This window comes from Pyrgilauda ruficollis, unplaced genomic scaffold (genome assembly GCF_017590135.1).
Source record: "Pyrgilauda ruficollis isolate IOZ18807 unplaced genomic scaffold, ASM1759013v1 scaffold172, whole genome shotgun sequence".
Classification (NCBI taxonomy): domain Eukaryota; kingdom Metazoa; phylum Chordata; class Aves; order Passeriformes; family Passeridae; genus Pyrgilauda; species Pyrgilauda ruficollis.
Genome location: NW_024516098.1, coordinates 192,048 through 211,095, shown reverse-complemented (window position 1 = coordinate 211,095; position 19,048 = coordinate 192,048). Strand labels below are relative to the sequence as shown.

At 45.6% G+C, this 19,048-nt stretch overlaps 1 protein-coding gene across 9 annotated transcripts in view; it reads right to left on the bottom strand.

Annotated features, from left to right (window-relative positions):
• The window catches only part of AGAP1 (ArfGAP with GTPase domain, ankyrin repeat and PH domain 1), a 309,204-nt gene that overhangs the window by 216,592 nt on the left and 73,564 nt on the right, over positions 1-19,048 (bottom strand). The window lies entirely within an intron of this gene.

Here is a 19,048-nt window from a genome sequence, read left to right as displayed (position 1 = left end):
CAGCCACCACCTGCAGTAACTCCTCCACCCAGGTAAATAAGAAAATTTGCTGTCTGAGGCATGTGATTTCCTGCTGCACATCACACTTCATGTCAGCAACTGCAGCAGCCAGAGTCAGTGAGAACAGCCCTGCGCACGCAGGGGAAAATCTCTCTTTATTCCTCAAACACATCATTTTTTCAGTAGCATAATCTAGGCAGGGATAAACCACAGAGCCATTTACTATGAAATTAATTAAAAACTACTCGGGGCAGGGGTTGATTCCTTGAAGAAAGGCAAGTTTATCACCGAAATTAAGCTCTTTGGGCTGCACCTGGCTCCTGCCTGACAATTCCACACCAAAGAACAGAAATAAGGCTCCATTTTTCTGTATTTAAAATAATTTCTCATTTTGTTCCTTCCATAAAGGTCTGGTCAGCTGTAAGCAAACAGACAGTAATGTTTCTGTTACAAATCCAGTGTGGATGCTGATTTAACCCCTGCAGAACCACACAAACCAGCCGAATGCCTGTGCTGCACACGATGCTCCAATTCCACGGAAATGGAGCAGCACTGGGATTCCTGGTGCTCCAATCAGTCCCTGAGGTCCCAGGAGGTAACAGCAAGGTTACACCTGACCATGTTGTTTTTAAACAAGCCTCCTAGGGTCCTGCCAGCCACTGCTTCCCCTCCAATGCACCCACCAGCAGCAGGAAAAGGTGGTTTGAAGCATTTGATTTCTTCATCTGGAGAATAAAGAAATTGGAGGCAATTTCCTATTCCAAATGCGACCCTCACTGACTCCAGAAACCATCCAAGCTTTCCCAGCACCCACCTAAAAACAATCACAAAACAAACTTGTGTTTTCCAGTCTATCTCTATGAAATATATTGCTTTTGCCTCAACAGCCCAAAAAGACCTCTTACCCAGGAATTAGAAAACTTTCTCCAGCTTTATCTAACACATCCCTTTGCATTTCAGCTGTGAATAAACCCTGTGTGTACCTGTATGAGAACACATGGAAAATCATCAGTATTTTGGTACAGGTAGGAGCTGCCTCCCACTCACACACTGGCAGGGGAAGGAAAACCAAAGGCTCAGAGTGAAATTGGGTTAACCTTTGGCATTCCAGGTGCAAGAGAAGACACTGTGGTCACTCCTGTCCCATGGCCTGAAGTCCCACTTCAGGAAAACCTTTCTGTACCACACCCAGGTGACAAGAACTTGAGATGGGGACAGGGCAAGCAGCAGATTCCATTTGGGAACATTGCCTGCAAGAGCTGCCCATGGTTGAGGCACTCCAAAGGGACCACAGCTTGGTCTAGGATGTTTTCCAGCCTTCCTGTGGGGAGGAACGTTTTCCCAGCAATGGAATGGGGAGCTTTAGAGTGGGTATTGGGAAAAATGTCATTGCCCTAAGAGGAAACTATCACGTCTCATGGTTTGCTTTGAGCTGCTGTGGATTTGGGAAGGAGCAGCCAAGGCTGAAGGGGATGAGGAGGTTCCGGCTCATCTCCAGACTCTCAGGAGTCAAGGGAAACCAACAGTGTCTTATCCCTGACTCGTGGAGGTTTAGGTGTGTGAAACAAACTGGGAGAGCTCCCTGTTAATGTCAACAAGCTTCCATAAAAGAGAACCACTGGATTTTATCACCATGGAAGATTAAAAAAAGATGAGTGAGCAAATCACTGCTGCTGACTTGGAGAACTGCAAAAAAACCTGCCAAGCCAAAGGGGAGCTGCACAAGGGGAACAAGAACATCACCAATCCTGTCACTTTTCTCTGTAATAAAAACCTTAAAGTATTATTTTGGAACACCTGTGCTTTCCAAAAGGACAAATCAGGGAGGCAATGAAAGCTAAAATTCCAAAAAGTACAGAGGCCAAAAGACAAAGCAGAAGGTGGGCAGCTGCAGAAAGGAAGGATGATCCAGCCCAAGAATGTGGGTTTATTCCTCCCCCTGGGTGCTTCCTTCACCAAAATGCCACACCAGGACCTTCCAAAACTGTACCAGATCTCAAGGACCCTCAATATGGGCAGTATGAGCATTTTAGTCCCAATTAGCAATATAAAAAATAAAATTCTCTTGACAAAGCTACCTTCCCCTTTCTTGCTAAAGCCCTCAGTTCCTGCCCCCACACAGGTTTTGAGTGTCCAAAATACTTGAGAATGGTTGAAATTCCATTTTATTGCCAAAATATGCCTGTTAAACAAACCAAAAAACCAAAGCCTAAAAAAAACCCCAAACAAACAAAAAAAACCTCTCACACCAGAAACCCAAACACCTTGACCTCAACCCAACTAATTTAAACTAAAATCTCCCTCTTCTATTATCCCCAGTTTGCAATTAATTTACATAAGGTCTTCCAGTGCCCTTTAAAAAAAGAAAACTAACTAATTTCTGTTAGGAGATCCATGAGATTCCTTTACACTGGCATGTTTAGAAGGAATTACCACAGCTAAACACAGAACACAGCACGGAACAGCACCTGCAGAGCGAGGTTTGTGTGCCATCATTGGGATGGACATGGAAGCAACCTCTGCCCAATCCAGCTTCTAGGAACATCTCAGGAAAAACTGATTTATTCCAAGATGCACAGAAGTCAAGGTGAAAAGGTGAAACACTCACAGACAGAACATGACAAAGAGGTTTGGGGATTGTTTTCCTAAATAAAGAAAACTGACTTACAGCTACAGCATGAACCACTGGATCCATCCAAGTGGAGCAGGCAGAGCCCAAATTGTGCAGCCCACAAAAATCCTCTGCTGAAGCTGCAACCCCCCAGCACTACATGTGGATTCAAACACAGAGATTTGCATAATAAACAGAACCACATGGATGAAGTTGATCAACTGGGGTCTTGTTTGCATTACTGCCCAGCCCTGGAATCCCAGTGAACTCAACCTGCACGTCCCACTACAGGCTCCACACATGCAAGAAATGGCTTTTGTCAATAATTAATCACAGTCGCATGTGCTGCTCCTTTCATTTCTGCATCACTGATCAAAAGCTTCAAATATTCATGGTGTCACTCGTGTCTTTTTAAAACGTGCACCAAGATGGTTTAAGCTGCATTTCCTTCACCAAGTTTACGTTGCCACACTCCATTTTTTTTCCTCAATTCTTCTGTTTTGATTTCTACCACTACAGTAAAGCACGACCTCCCAAAAGGAGCCTCGCCTATTTTAAAACCTCAGCTTAGTAATGCAGCCCTACCCAGAGGAACCTTCTTAATTCCAGTATTAAGAATGAGATGTTGGTTCCACCACATGAATCCCAGCATGGTTTGGGTTGGAAGCAACCTTAAAGCCCATCCATTCCTCCATGGGCAGGGACACCTCTGCTATCCCAGGCTGCTCCAAGCCCTGTCCAAACTGGCCCTGGACACTTCCAGGGATGGTGCAACACCTGCTGAGGTGAAATCCTGGAGTTTGGTGGCCACTCTTGCCCAGGTCCATGCACTCCATGGCACAGGAAAGCAGCTGATTCCAAGGTCTGACTGTTCCAATATTCCATATTTAAAAGCCCTGCTTAGAATTTTCCAACAGAAAAATCTACTTCTTCAAATCCAGGAATGACCACTAAAATCTAAATAAATATCAGCAAAACAATGTTAATGAGAGAACACAGGGTCAAGCCAATTCCAGCACCCCTGGCTCAGAAGAGGGGAGGGAAGTTATGAAAAGCAGAAATGTGTCCCAGCCATCACAGCAAGGGCCTGGCTCATCCCATCCTTGAGTTTTCACACTGGAAACCCTCTCCTAAATTAACTCCACTTACTGCCATGGGCAACAGCAGCAAGGCAGCTGATGGGACCTCTGAGAAAAGGGTTCTAGCTGGGACCAGTCAGATTTCCAGCACCTTCTCCAGCCTGGGGGTCCATCCCTGAGGATAAAAGCCCAGCAGCCAGGGCAGTTTGGCTGTTTATTAGATATTAACACAGCCCTGGGCAGCGCCAGCACAGCAGCCTGCCCACCAGCAGCCTTGATCCACTAACCTCGTTTTGCCCTTTTTTCACCCAGATCTCTCACCCCTGACTAGCAAGAAGCTGGGAAGCTCAGAGCTTCCTCTTCCTCTGATCCAGATGGAAACCCAGTGGCAAACGGAGCAAAAAGGGTGGGCAGATATCTCTGCAGGGTGACATGAAAGGACTTAAATCTTTCACGATTCTTGGAAAGCTTCTTAGCAAGAGCTTCCCTCAGGCAATCCCAACGCTAGTTTGCTGTCCTTCTAAATGAGGAAAAGCTGTAAATAAATAAAATATGGAAAAGCCAAGGGGTTTCTCTGGAAACTCTCAATTAAAGATGCTTTTTGCTAAGAACAAGAGCCCTCAAAAACACAGGATGAAGTTAAAAGCACCAACAGCAACGTCACACGCTGCTCTCCCCCTTCAATAATTTCTGCATTACAAGCAATATTTAGAGTTTCTTCTGCTTTGAAATAAAAACCTGAGAGCGAACTGGTACAGAAAATATTCCTACAAGCTCCCACTTGCCCACAAGGATGCAGATAAGGCCACACATGTGTCTCTTGGAGCTGTATCAAAGCAGCACTTTCAGGACACATTTCCCAAAGCTTGTGTGCTGATTTTCTTAGCAAAGAGGGAAACGTGCAGCTTTTGGGTTGAGACCTGTGATCCTCCTAAAACATGCATTTTTCAGGGGGGGTAATCTCACAGCACATCCTCTCCAACCCAGCCCCCAGCGCTTTAAGTCAATGCATTGAGTCAGTTCCAACAGAAAACAGCAGAAAACCATCCTGACATGTTGATTTCTAAGCTTTGCATAAAACATTATTTGGAAGATCGTGCCGTGTTTCAAAAGGTTCTTTTTCTATATTTTATGGGGCTCTGAGCAACCTGGCCTGGTGGGAGGTGTCCCTGCCCATGGCAGGGGGTGGAACTGGTTGGGCTTTAAGGTCCCTTCCAACACAGATCACCCTGGAATTCTATGAATTTCTACACCTGTTGTGTTTGGGTTTTTAAAATCAGTTTTTTTATATGAGTCCTCTCTGCCTATTCACTCTGTTCCATTACACCAAACAATAACTACAAAGCAATAACAAATAAAACCTTTCCAAAACCAGCAGTAGCAGTACCAGGATGATTTAAGGTTTTATTTCCTCCCTACTCAGTGTGACAGAATCATGGATTCTATGGCTTCCCACTGTATGCCAGTTAGGAATTACTGCTGCAACCACCCAGCTCCAAGCAGTCCCTTTTTCCTTCCTGAACTGCAGATGTGTAATTTATAATTCTCAGGCAGTTTAGGCAAAAAGCAGCATTGCAGCTCCGTGCCCTCCTCCTCCTGTGGGTGGGAACTCCAGGCAGGCTCTGGGAATCCCATCCCAGCAGTACAATGCTGTATTTACACCCCACTAACAGCACCAATGCCCACACTGCAGAGCAAGCCACCCAAGTGCCACAGAGCAATTCAATCACAGCCCTAAAACCAGAGGCATTTCAGGAGCTGGCAGTTCCACGCTCCTCCCATCCCCTGACAGCGCTGTCAGGATGGATAAAACCCCAGGAGCTCTTCCAGCCCCAGCAGAAATGTTTGATATTGCACAGATTTATCTCTGGCCATGCCCAATTCCTAATTATAAACAGGAAAACGAGGCTGAGCTTTGAGCAGTTCAGGCACCAGGAATCCCAGCCCGTGCTCATCAGAGCCTCCAGTATCTCTGACATCTGAAAAGCCTCTCCCTGTAACTGAGAACTGTATTAAAGAGATATTTAGGTCAAAGCTGTAATCTCTCCTCCAGCAGCATCTGGCAGCTGCAGCAGCAGCGTTATCCTTTGTGCTGCCATGGAAACAAAAGGAGGACCAGGGATGCAAAGAGCTGCACAAGCTCCCCAGCTCAGCCTTTCCCAAAATTGCTTCTGGGCTTGGGAGCTGGAGAGCACTTGGCTCTCACCAGGTATTTGGGGTTTGGCTTCAATTTTCTAACTGTTCCAATCAAAAGGTTTTTTTCTGCTGTTAATATCCCCCCCTCTCTCACTCTTCACAGCTTTCAGGTGGGTGCAGAGATGTCACCTCCTTAAGGACAACCCCGTGCTTCCTACAAAAGGAATGATGGATAATGGACCCAAGTATATTCCCAAACCCAATCTCATGCACAAAGGTTTACACCCAACACCACCAAATCATTTGTTTTGCCCTTAAATATAACGCAGCTCCAAGCCTGACTACTCATCCTAATCCTCCCCACCCCGCAAAACAAACCCTAAAACCAAACAGAGCGGATATTTTGGCTGCAGGCTTTTTACAAGGAAAAATAAATTACATCCTTAACAAGGAAAACTGTATTTTCCCAGTGGGTTGGTTTCCGGAGCTGACACACACAGTTAGTGTAAGAGAAATTAAAATCCCACAGACGAAACCAGAGTTTTCTCCTGTGGGAGAAGCCCAGAGCAGGGGATGTTGTGAGTGAGGAGTGTCAGGAATTCCACTCCATCCCAATCAAATGCACATTTCCCAGCACATCCCTCACAGAAATGTGGCACTGGAAATCTGGGCCAGCCCCTTTTCCAACGGGCAATGACAACCCCACCAAGAGGCTGAAAGGAATACAAAAAGCAGACAAAGAGAAAATGAAAGCATCCCTGTAGCACAACTGCTCCCTGCTCCAATAAAGCTGGGAAAGGAAATGATCATCTCTGCAGTGCAGTGGAGTAACATCTTTTATTTCAGGCAATAAACAATATTTCCTAAGGGCCAAATCCCCACAGAAATTCAGCTAAACACAGAACCACAGCAGCAGTGGAAAGCAGGAAGAAAAAGAAGGCACTGGAGAGGGAATGCTTGGTAAATGCTGTATTTTGTGGGGTATTTGTATTTGTCTGCCCAAAAGCAGGATCAGAGGTGAGATCTGTTTCCTCCCATCTCCTGCCTCAAGGGAAGGGCAGAGCCAGCACAGGAAAGGTGATCCCACAGGGAACTCAGCGACAATCTGGAGATCAAGTTTTGACTTGTGACAGGCAGGAGGGAAAATGCACAACTAAATCCATGTCCCAGCAAGGATGTCCAAAGCACCCAAAACGAGAGCCTTCAAAAACCACAGCCTGGGCTGCCTCTCCTGACTACAGACACAAACAAGGCATTAGCCTTTCTTATTCAAATGTGAATATTAATGAGGAACCTCCCTGAGAAGCATCAGAGATGAAAAGGGACAGCTTCTGCAGTTGGCACAAGAAAAATCGACATGAAAGGAGAAATTATAAAAGATGAAGTGGGGGGAAAAGAGCATTTTGAAAGAAGATAGGAACAGATTTATCTGGCAAGAAGAAAGACACAACAGAGATTTAAAAAAAAAGAGAGAGAGGGGGCAGACTGAAAAGACTTTTAGCTTTTCAGATAGGTAAGAATGGCTGCAACTCAAAAAAAAAAAACCAAAAAAAAATGCAAGGGGGATTTGGTGACTACTTGATAGAGAACAAAATGGAATCCTGGAATATTATGGAATATCCTAAGCTGGAAGGCAGCCACAAGGACCATCCAGTCCAACCCCCACCCTGCACAGACAGCCCAATAATCCCACCCTGGGCATCCCTGGGAGTGGTGGCCAAACCCTCCTTGGGCTCTGGCAGTTTTGAGGCTTTGCCCATTCCCTGGGGCAGCCTGGGCAGTGCCCAGCACCCTCTGGGGGAAAAACCGTTTCCTAAAATCCAGCCTGACCTGCCCTGGCAGAGCTCTAGAAGCAATGCTGAGTAAAACCCAACCCCCAGTAAGGCAGGCTGCCCAGGATTCCCACCCCTGGCATTCCACAGAGGAGTCTGTTCTGGGGTAACACCTGAGCATCACCAACATTTCAGCAGCAGAAGATGAAGCAGATGGCAGTAAATGAGCAAAACCACATCAATCTTGGGGGAAAAGGTCTAGGAGCAAGGAGAGAATGGGAATATCAAGGCATGCTTAATGAAACAAAAGTACAAACACTTGAGAGTGTTTAACACCAAATCCCGGACTAAAAATTGGCAGGGGCCTGGAGTGCTGGGACAAGGGGGAATGGCTTTAAACAAAAGGAGGGCAGGGATAGATGGGCTGTTAGGAAGAAATTCTTCCCTGGGAGGGTGGGCAGGCCCTGGCACAGGGTGCCCAGAGCAGCTGTGGCTGCCCCTGGATCCCTGGAAGTGTCCAAGGCCAGGTTGGATGGGGCCTGGGGCAACCTGGGATAGTGGAAGGTGTCCCTGCCCATGGCAGGGGATGGGATGGGGTGACCTTGATGGCCCCTTCCACCCCAAACCATTCCAGGATTCTGTGAGCAAGCAGTTCAGGCAGAGGCAGCCTGTTCCCATAACCACAGCCCCTGAAGTGTTTTACTCACAGCTGTGCACCTCTGCTAAGGACACTGCCAAGGTCCTACAGGGACTCAGCTCCATTGTCTTTGGGATTACAACAAAAGGGAAAACTACTGGGCTGGGTTTTAATCTGCCTCTTCCCACTTTCACAACGTGCTTCTTAATCCTCAAGTAAGCAGGGATAAAAAGAGTGACTCCATCTCTACCTCTCCCTCCTCCCTCATGCTGATGCCTCTGGGGGTTGCTCTTGCCTGGACCAAATTCACACCCTTTTCCTGTCCCCACACCGACCCACAGCAAGCTGAAGCCACCAGGATGTCCATCACCAACCACCACCAGGTTCTTCTGCAGCTGTGCAAAAGCAGCTCCTGGTTTTTGCTTTCCCTGGGCATTCACCAGTAACTGAACCTGAATTCAGAGGCTGCAGCACATTCCTCCAGGATTTGCTGCTGGGTCTTTTCAACAGGAAAAAAAAAATCAATTATTTATTCCTAGACATCATTTCCTACTTTTAAAAACTCTCATGCACAAGAGGACCCTGCCTCTTACCTGGTGGCAGCTCAGCTCAAGTCTTTAACAAGAGCAACCAAAACGAACAGAGATTTCCTCTATCCTCCCCTACAGACCTCAAGTAAATGTGAGCTGTGATTTCCCCCATAAAAGCCAAGCCTGCCCTTCCCCAAAGCCTCATCTATCCATCCACCTGGAAGGATAAACCCCACTCCCAGCTCCAACTCAGTGGCTGCACTCTGAGTGTGATTAACGCAGACAGAGGCAAACTCCGTCACACCCAGGCAGCCAGGATGAAGTCAGCTTGCTTTAATGGCTGCAATCCTGTAACCCAGCTGAACCTGCACTCTTCCCACCCCCAAAATGTCCCTCCCCTCTCCGGGAACCTGCAAAGGAGTGATGGAATTGAGGATTCCTTATCCTTCTGGGCCACCTGCGGCAGTGACAGCACCCAAGCCCTGCAGTGCACAAGCTCAATCACAAATTGATTGAATTGATTGAAGCTCACGGCCCAACTTCCTTGCCTGTCCACCCAAACCTGTGCTCTGACACCATCTGACCACTCAGACTGACCTTTTCCATGCCTTTAACTCAGGCTACAGAAGGCTTGTGCAGAAGTACATCTAGAAAAACATCTCCCCTCTCCACCAGGGAAATGATGACTTGTTTATGCAACACATTTCTGAAAACATTTTTCAGAGCTGCAGTCATGTCTCCCAGATTGCTATGCTGGTTGTCAAAACAGAGCCTCTTTTTCCCTGACTGTACCATATGTAATCCTAAATCCACTTTCCCTAACTTTGATATCACCCATGCAAGATTTGGAGATGATTAGTGGAAAACACACAAATGAGACACTGTTCTCCAGAGAACAGCCCAGCAGGAATCATCTGACTGGGTTTATATTTATTAGCCTGATGCACATCTCACTTGTTTAAACAAAGCTTTTGTCAAATGTCAAAAAAAAAAAAAAAAAAAGTTAATGCAATCCAAGACATGGTCTCAAAGGGAATTAATGCTGATCTGGAACAGTGCAAAAGCCTTGGTTACAGCAACAAGGAAACAGTGCAAAGGGGCCCGTTTTCTTTCACTTGCACGGAGATCCACAAGGAGAAAAAGGCTGATTTCCTAGGAGCCCACATGGAGAAAGAACCTAAAGCAGGAAAGTGGGCTGGGGAACACGTGCTCTGTGTGCATGAGCATCTCCCTGGCCCCACAAAGGTCCCCAGCACAGCCCTGGATGCTCTCCCTGCCCTGGGAACTCTGCTCTGGCAGCACACCTGAGCCACGCACACTCACCTCAGGTGATTCACTGCACTGAAGTTTTTACCTTCCTGCAACAAGGCTAATACCCACTTACTCCATTCATTACCCTGCTGCCTGTGAAGCCACCAGAACATGAAACCAGCAGTAAAAAACTGGGACTTGGCGCTGAACAGCTGAGCCAGGGGTGCATCCCAATGCCAACAGAAAGCCAAGCAAGCAGGGAAGGGCTCGGGTCAGCCAGCACCTTTTGCCTGAAAAGTGCTTAAAAACAGTTAATAACAGTCAGAAAAGATAATCTGTGACTAAATGCTCCATTAGGAAAGAGTTTCCTTCCACAGCTGCCTATTTGAAAAGCACCTGCTACCACCAGGCCTTTTGGAAACTACAGGACCCGGGCAAGTCTGAAGTATTTATTTTGGAAACACAAAACATTGCTCACATGAACTTTACACTCAGAGGCTGCAACACAAAGCCTCTTTCAGCTCTCCCCTGCAGACAAAGCTGCAGGTCTGGAGGAAGGCAGAAGGAAGGAAGGAAAAACCACCGGGATGCCAAGGTCCATTCCCTATCACTCCTGTGGCTCCTCCACCCATCCACACAGCACCTGAAGAATTATTGCAATGCCTGAGATCTAAATCAACACAGAACCATTGCAAATATCCATTCCTTAATCCTTCTCCATTTGAGGCTTATAAAGCTGAATCTTTACTTTGCCAGAACTGGTAATATGACTTTTTTTAAAAAAAAAAAAAACCACTCATCCAGGAATTAGACTGTTGTAGGTCTCCGCAAAAATCCTGCCCTCTGGCTATGCTCTTATTTGTGTTTCCTGGGTGAACCAAAAAACTCAAGTGTGTTTTCCAAGCTTCAGCAGGTTCCCATCACCTCAGGCACATACTTTAAACTTAAAGCACTGCACTAGAAATGATATCTTTAAAGGAGCCCATGCAGAGCTCAGTAATCAGAAACCAATTTTGTTCACCCAAAGAGACCAAACCCCTCGGTCCTTAAAGTCCTGGCCCTGATGCTTTTCACACCTGCTATGTTACAACATGCAAATGAGGCCTATTAAAGGATAATTTGGGGAAAATGAGCTATTTTTGCACAAGCCCTCTTGCTGCATCTTGACCTATAATGTGCTCTAGCAAACCACACTGTAAACCGAGTCCTTGCTAAACCCCTGCACCCAAACACTTGAAGAACTACACTCTCCCTTCAAATTCTGCTCCCTACTAATCCTATAACTTATTTCCTTTACATGAGCTGAGAAAGGAAAGCTAGGGGCCAGTTTATATTCTTTGTCACCTCTGTGCCACTTCCTCAGGTAAACTCGACCCCATCAGCCACTGAAATTCATTATAAAAAATCCTTTTCATGTTTAGAAAAAAAAAAGGTGCCAAAAACCCACCTAAAGATCTAAAATGTAGTTCAAAGCCAACAAGAAGGGTGTCAGCCTCTACTCCAGCAACACCACCAGCACTCTCTGTTCAGAAAATAATTAACACAATCAAGTGCAGCCTCAAATCCTTAATAAAGAGCAGCCACTTGGGAGCAGGACAGAGGGGAAACAGAACTCAAATCTCCAAAGATCACCCCAAAAGCAGCACAGAAGGTGTGACACTGAATGCAGAACCCAGAGGGACCAGCCCTGCCCTTTGCAGAGCCAGGGAACTCTGTCCCTGGGATCTCACACAGCACATGTGGTTAGCACATCAAGGCAGCTACTGGGGCACATCAAAACCATCTCTGGCTCCTCCTCCCCGCTGGAAGGGATTTGGTTTTTCTGTTTTTTCCCAGGCAAAGGCAGGGGGAGGATGAGGAGAGCAGTGCAGGCTGCTGCCAGCAGCTGGAGCAGACCCCAGCACAGTTACAGCACTCTGGATTTTTTTAAGCTGCAGTGCATCAGAGTTCACATCCCAGAATGAAAACAAAGCAAACCCCAAAATAAACTTCATTCTCTTACCAATTAAAGGGATTCTTTCCTCCAGGAAGGCCAACACAAACCACTGCTGTGGGGTTAAGGCTGTATTTTTAGCACTCAGTCCTTCCAGCATTTTTATGGAGGCTCTGCAAGGAAACCAGAGCCTGAGTGCCCCTGTAGCACCATCAAAAGCTCTGTCTAGGAAGGGGTTTTTTTTCCATCTTAAATTTATTTGAAATGCCACAAGGCATTTGCATAAGCTAAATCCCAACAATACTGGAATTTCTTCTCCAGCATCCACATTTTCATTCCCTGTCAAGGAGCCAGTGGATTTTGACAGTCACCAGAGAATCCCAGAATGGTTTGGGTTAGAAGGGACCTAAAAACCATCTCATCCCACCCCCTGCCATGGCAGGGACACCTCCCACTGGACCTGGTTGCTCCAAGCCTCATCCAGCCTGGCCTGGAATACTTCAAGGGATGAGGCAATTTCAACAGAGATCTTACTTAATAATTCTGGCACATCTTAAATAGCCTTTGCTGCCCTTTCCACTCAATTCACAGCAGAGATGGGGGCTTGCCATACTGCAGGTCACACTGCCAACAAATAACACTATTTAGAAGACAAAAGCCTGAACTTTACACTGACAGGCATGGGTTTGAAACCAAAGGAAAAACAAGCATTTCCAAATTTACTGTCCTCACCTAGCTCTAGGAAACTGGTCCCAAAGGCATGGAATATGAAAACCTCAGTTTCCCAGCACAAGTTCAAGTCCCAGCTCAAGTTTAACAAGCCAACAAGTTTCCACTTGTAACTTGGTCCCAAATGATGGCTGTAAGGCTGCTCCAACCACATTCCAGATTTTTTTCTCTTGACTGCTCAAGACACCTAACCCCAGGACTAGAAAAATGGCACCAAATTGTACCTGATGGAAGCAAAGCTGGCCAAGTGAGGTGCCTCCTGCTCTGAGTGTTCTGTTTAGGGAAACCCAAAGCTGGTTTAATACAGAAATCTGAAAAATTCATTCAGATTCAGTAGTTGTGCTTATTATCCATATATGCAAGAAAATGAGGGGACAAGTCTTTATATATGGTGGTAAAGCAATCCCAGCAGTGAAATCTCTTCATTCCACAAAACTCCAAGGTTTTTTCATGTTCATGGACAAACAATTTTCTCCTAAACACCAACAAGAGGCAGACAAGCAAACTCAGCTCATTTCATAACAGTGGTCTGGGTGACCCCCAACACCTGAACTCCAAGTAATGAGAACATTTTAATACAAAGCAAAGGTAACAGCAGCTGTACCAGCTGGCCCCAATTAAACACCTCACCTTCATCAGCTGTGGGAGCATTTCCTGGTGGGCTGAGAAGCCGAGAACCACCCACCATGCATGTCCCTGCTGACTCACACAAACATTCCTCAGCCTTTTAAAGGTGGTGTTCTACCCTTTATGTCCTGCAAATTAGCACCAGCTCAGGGAGATGAGGAGAGCACAGTAAGGGAGGTGACAAGACACACCTGGATGTGCAACACAATTTTCACCGTTCAATAAAAGCAGGGTGAACAGTTCTAGCAGCTCCTGCTTACTTCTGTAAAAACTTACTTCCAGTTATTCAAAGTTATGGAATAGTATGGCTTGGAAAGGACCTTAAAAGATCATCTCCTGCCATGGGCAGGGACACCTCCCACCAGAGCAGGCTGCTCTGAGCTCCACTCATCCTGCCACTCCAAGACAAAGGCACAGAACAGATTTCAGATAACCCCTATTGCCCAACTCATTCTCCCCTTATCCAGACCATAAGATGAATATCTCAGGACAATTTGCTCCCCTTATCTGCCTCGGTGCCAGCCTCCACAGCAAGAGCAGAATATTTACACATCATCTGAGGACTGGTCATTTCACAGTTTATCAGGGAGCCTAAAAGAGTGGGAGGATCACATCCTGCTGCCCTTGCCTCTGGGCAGGACCCACAGGAGGCTCAGAAAAGGCTCACAGCAGTTTTAGGCAGCATCACCTTAGCAGGCTGCACGGCAAAATTAAAGGCTGCACACAAACCTACTGCTTTTGTAGCAGAAAACAACTGTTCTGATGAAAAAGCTGGACAGAAAACAATGCAAAATAAAACCATTACCTTGCATGGGACCAAACTGCCCTCTCCCATGAAGCCTTTGCATCCCTGCTTGCAGAGGTGCCTCCAGGCTCCTTAATCCTGTCTCCCTTGGAGGAAATGCTGCCCAGGTGCTTCTTGTGAGGTGATTTTCATTAACCCTGCTGAGCATCATCAACATGCCCTGCTCTATCCCAAGCACACATCAGAAAGTGTCTGCATCCCTGTTAAAATCACAGGAAATTCAGGGTGGAGAAGACCTCCAAGACAAGTCCAACCTTATTCTAAGTCAGGTATGTGCTTACAACCAGACGTGTTTGTCATCTGTAAACCTCTAAAGCAGTTATCATGGTGAATTATACCAAGGCTACAGCAGAAAAAAGAAAAATCTCAAACTATGTTACCCATTAAATTGCTTTAGGCACTGTAATACACAAGAAGAATGAACAGAATTATCTAGGGAAGCATTACATGAGTTTTTTCCCCATTAAAAAGGCAGGCAGGCAGTCACAGAGGGCTCCCAAAGAGTCACTGGATGAAGAAATCTCTGCACAGACCACCCTCCAAAGGAAGGAAAAGCCTGAGATAAATGCAGTAAAAAAACCCATCGTGGATTTCAGGCTGGAAATTGTACCTCTGAATGAAAACCTTGCTCAGGATTGCATCTGGCACCGAGAACTGAAAAGCTCTGGCTGCTCCCAAGTGCTGCACCCCTGCACCTTAAAACATCCATGACCTGCCTGCCCCAAGGCTTTGCTCTGCCACTGGAGTGTCCCCAGGGTGAGCACCCTGGATCACACAGGCTGTCCCTCCATCCTTGCCCAGAATTCACAACCTGCCTCCCTCATTCCCACTTCCAACAAAGAAAGGAGCATTTTCACCTGGAGGGAAAAAAATTCACTTTTAAAAAAAGTGACTTTAAAGGTGTTTTCAGACAGCTGAACTCCCCAGAGTCAGGCATTTATCTTTTAAATTAAATAGAGATGTCATCACAACCCTTATTGTTAAAAAAAGAAAAGGGAAATATGCTGAATTTCAAAAATTGGAAATCCCAGCACGAGAGATGGAAAGCTGACATTACCCAGCTGATATCTGGGGAATGAAATGTCCATGAGGAATTCTGAGATTTTCTGCAGAAAACAAAAAATAAGCAACAGAAGTTTCCTACCCTTTGATACTGTATTTGCCAGCCTGTACCCCAGTGCCTCCCCCAGCACAGACACACAGTGAGCATTCAGTATTTTGAAGCTATCACGAAGCATTTGTCAATCAGAAAGTCACTCATTTGTCCCAAACCATGACATTAAGCACAAGCATCCACCTTAACCAAGCCACAACACTGCAGTAAATAAATCTCACCACCCAGGCCAAAAAGCTGCTGGGGAAGGAGGGAGGGTCCCTGGAGCTCCTTTATCAAGAGAACAAGACCCAAACCTGAGCTGAGGAACCCCAAACCACACAAATCCCCTGCCACAGCACCAACAATAAAGCAGAAATGTGATGCCCTTCTTCCAAGGCTGCTTCAGCACAGGATGTTTCCTCCTCACAGCAATTTCAAGGCTGCTGAAGTTCTTCTCAGGAATTCCCAAATTATTTCCAGAAGTGGTTTATAACGTGCCCAGGGACAAAAGCTGCCAACAGCACAAGAGTCTACTGAAAACCTGACCTTTGGGGTTTTGCATTGATCCCCCAGCCTTTATTGTTATTTTCTAAGAAAATCCTATACTTAAATCTCACTTTAATATCAACAGCCACAGGGTTTCCAGCTCAAAAATCTGCTGTAGGAATTAAAGGCCACACTCCTTCCTGAAAATTCAGGTGACCAGAACCTCAAAGACTCAAGACTTCAAAAGCTGTGCTGTAATTCAAGCTGCATTTACACAAAGTGGCTGCCACTCCATGTACCAATTAGTGTCCTGGAAATGCTCCTCAAAAATGCTGCCAAAATCTGTGACAGAATCATTAAAAATGCCCTTAAAACCCCCAACAAAACAACAAAAAGCCTCACAACCAGTTTGAGGCCCAAGGTTTCAAGCACAAGTCATCCACTGGAAAAAAACATGACATTGAAATGAAGGAAAAAAATACAAGTGAGAATGCTGCAAAACTGCTTATTTCAACACCCAGCTGATTTTATTGGTTCTGCCATCACTTTTTCCTAGGTTTGGCCTGCTGGGTGCATATTCCACTAAACAAACATGAAGAAATAAAGGTGGCAAAATTCACTTTAAGTGATTTCATGAGTTGGAGTTGAACACAACTGCCTTTATTACTCAAAAATTCCCAGCCCAGAGAGCAAGGACACAGCCTGACTCCAAACTCCTATCACACAGCTTAGCCACAGCCATAAAATTATTAAATATGCATAGGAATGTGCCTGAAATAAAGGCACTGCAAGTAAACTCCATTTGAGATGGATTTACACATTATATAAAAATTATATATGTGTATATATACATGTATATATATTACATTTATGTACTTATATATGTAAATAAATCATATGTAATCCCCCCAAAATGCCATGCCATTAAAAAAGGGAATTAAGAAAAAAAAATTCCTCTGGCTGAAAAGGGTACAAGAGCTGACGAGATAAGATAAACTCCAGTGGTGTGAGCCCAAATTTAGCCTTGGTTTATCTGGAATCCCTTTCTGGAGGCTCCTTGGGCTCTCATCCAGCACCCACTGCTAGTTGGTCAAGTATTTATCAAAGCTCATCATCTGAATGACTGAAAAAATGCACATCAATCCATTTTTATTAATCTTAGCAGGGAAAAAAAAAAACCAGTTTTATGTTTTTGCTTGATTTTTGTTCAGATTTTACTGCACAAAACCCTTCCTTCCTCCTCCCTGAGGAGCTGCTGGGGGACAGGGACAGCAGATGTAAACAGTAAAGGCCAGCAGTGTTTGTGATGACTGCAGTGACACATTCCTAGCATTATTCTGCAGCAAAGGAACTCAGCTCTGATCCAGAAAGAAATTAGCTTTTTACTTGGGAGTGTGAAGCACATAACCCTGTTGTACCAGTGGAATGCACAGAGGGAGTGGGAGCAGGAATTCTCCATCCCAAATTTGGAGCTGGGCTGGGTAACTCAGCTCCAATCTCTGGGTTTATTCCCCAAGGGCAGCCGGGCAAGGAGGCTGGAAAAGCCAACAGGGCCACCTCAGAAGCCACCTGCAGACAGTGTTTGGGGACAGAGCACTGAGCTGGCAGCCAGCTGCAACTGCAGGAAAGCTGTGCAAGTCCTGTGCTTGTGGGAACAGGGTCAGACACATTTTGTAAATCATTACTACACCATAACCAGCTCCATCAGCCACTAAATGCTGTCAAGCCCCCAGCACCAAACTGGTTTTCCATCCAAACTGGTTTTCCACACAAAAACAGCCTGTCTCCATACTTCACCCACACTATTTATGGGCACATCTCACTGATACAGCTGATTCCCAACCTGGGGGCCCCTAAAAATACAGAGCAGGCACGCTCAGATCACACTCCATTTCTCCTTTATTTGGGGATGGAAGGGGATTTGTTATCAGCTAATTCCTGACATGCTTTGTAAGGGTAGAGGTTAAGGCAAGCTGTGGCAGGAATATTCCCTGTGAGTGTAAAGAAGAGGAGCTTCACCTTAACACCTCTCCTGCTTACTGCAGCCACCCTCTGCAGGCATGGCCTGGGCTCCTCCTGCCAAAGAAACTTCCAGGAAGGACTCCAAGAACAATTCCCTTCAGTGTGCTCATTTCTTTTCCCAGCCATGATTCCCAGGTGAAAGCCCACAAGGTGCCCAGACACACATACAGAAGTTCCAATGGTACAGGGTGAAATTAAACATCTGGGACTGCAATCCATAATTCACAAGGAAATTAGAGCTTCCATTTTCATGGCAAAAGACATCCAATCGTGGGAAAGAGTTAATGCAGTATCATTTAACTGCTACCTAGAACAAAACTGTAATTACACAGAAAATAAATCCCACTTTGTTCTGGAGTCCTTTACTTTAAATGCAGCTTTCTTTTGCAAAGAAAGCAATCCCAGGAAAGTCCTGCTTCCAAGATGCTTCCTTGCAGACCCTCACACTTCGTTCAGAAGGGACATAAAGGCCCCTCAAAATCAAGCAGTGCTATTTCACCACCCCAAATCAGGCTTCCAAAGGGAGCAGATGAGAACTGCCAGCAAAAGCCACCCAACAGCAAGGTTCCCTCTTTAAAATAAAGGTTAACACAAATCCTGCTGCTGCTCTGGCTGAGATTCAGCTGGGAGAATCTGGGACCAAGTGCCAGGTGGTCCTGACACCCTGCCCATATGCAGGAGGAGCTGCATCAGGAATGCTGCAGTGGAGGAGCCTCTGCGAACACCCAGAAACACAAAAATGACCAGGGACAGACTCTGACCTGCACTGCAGTGCCCCTGTCCTGCCAGGGAAGGTGATTTGTTTCTGCCAGACTGGGAAGGGCACCTGGGGTCAGGAACTGCTCTCACACAGCCGGGGAGAGCTCCTGGAAGGGTCCCCTCTTGGTTTTTAGCGGCACCACTGAAGGGTAGCGTGGCAGAAATGCACAGCAGCAGGGCAAGGCAACACTGCACAAGCACCTGAGGACAGAAATAGCACATCTGCCTGGGACTGTGACATCTTAATCAGAGCTAAACTGAGTGAAACCATCTGCCAAGCCAGAAAAGAAAGCTCTGCAGCCTTCACATAAAACAGCAGCCATCGTGTTTCTATCTTACAGGCACAACTGAACTGAAAAACTTTCAGCTCCCATGACTAAACGTGTATATGAAAATATATATTCAACAAATAGACATATAAATATATATCTATATATAGAATCATATATTATACATAATATATAATTTATATAATATATAATCTATATAAAATTTATATAATATATACTAGCTATTTATAGTTTATTATAACTATATCTATAATATAATGTATACTATATGTAATATATCATATA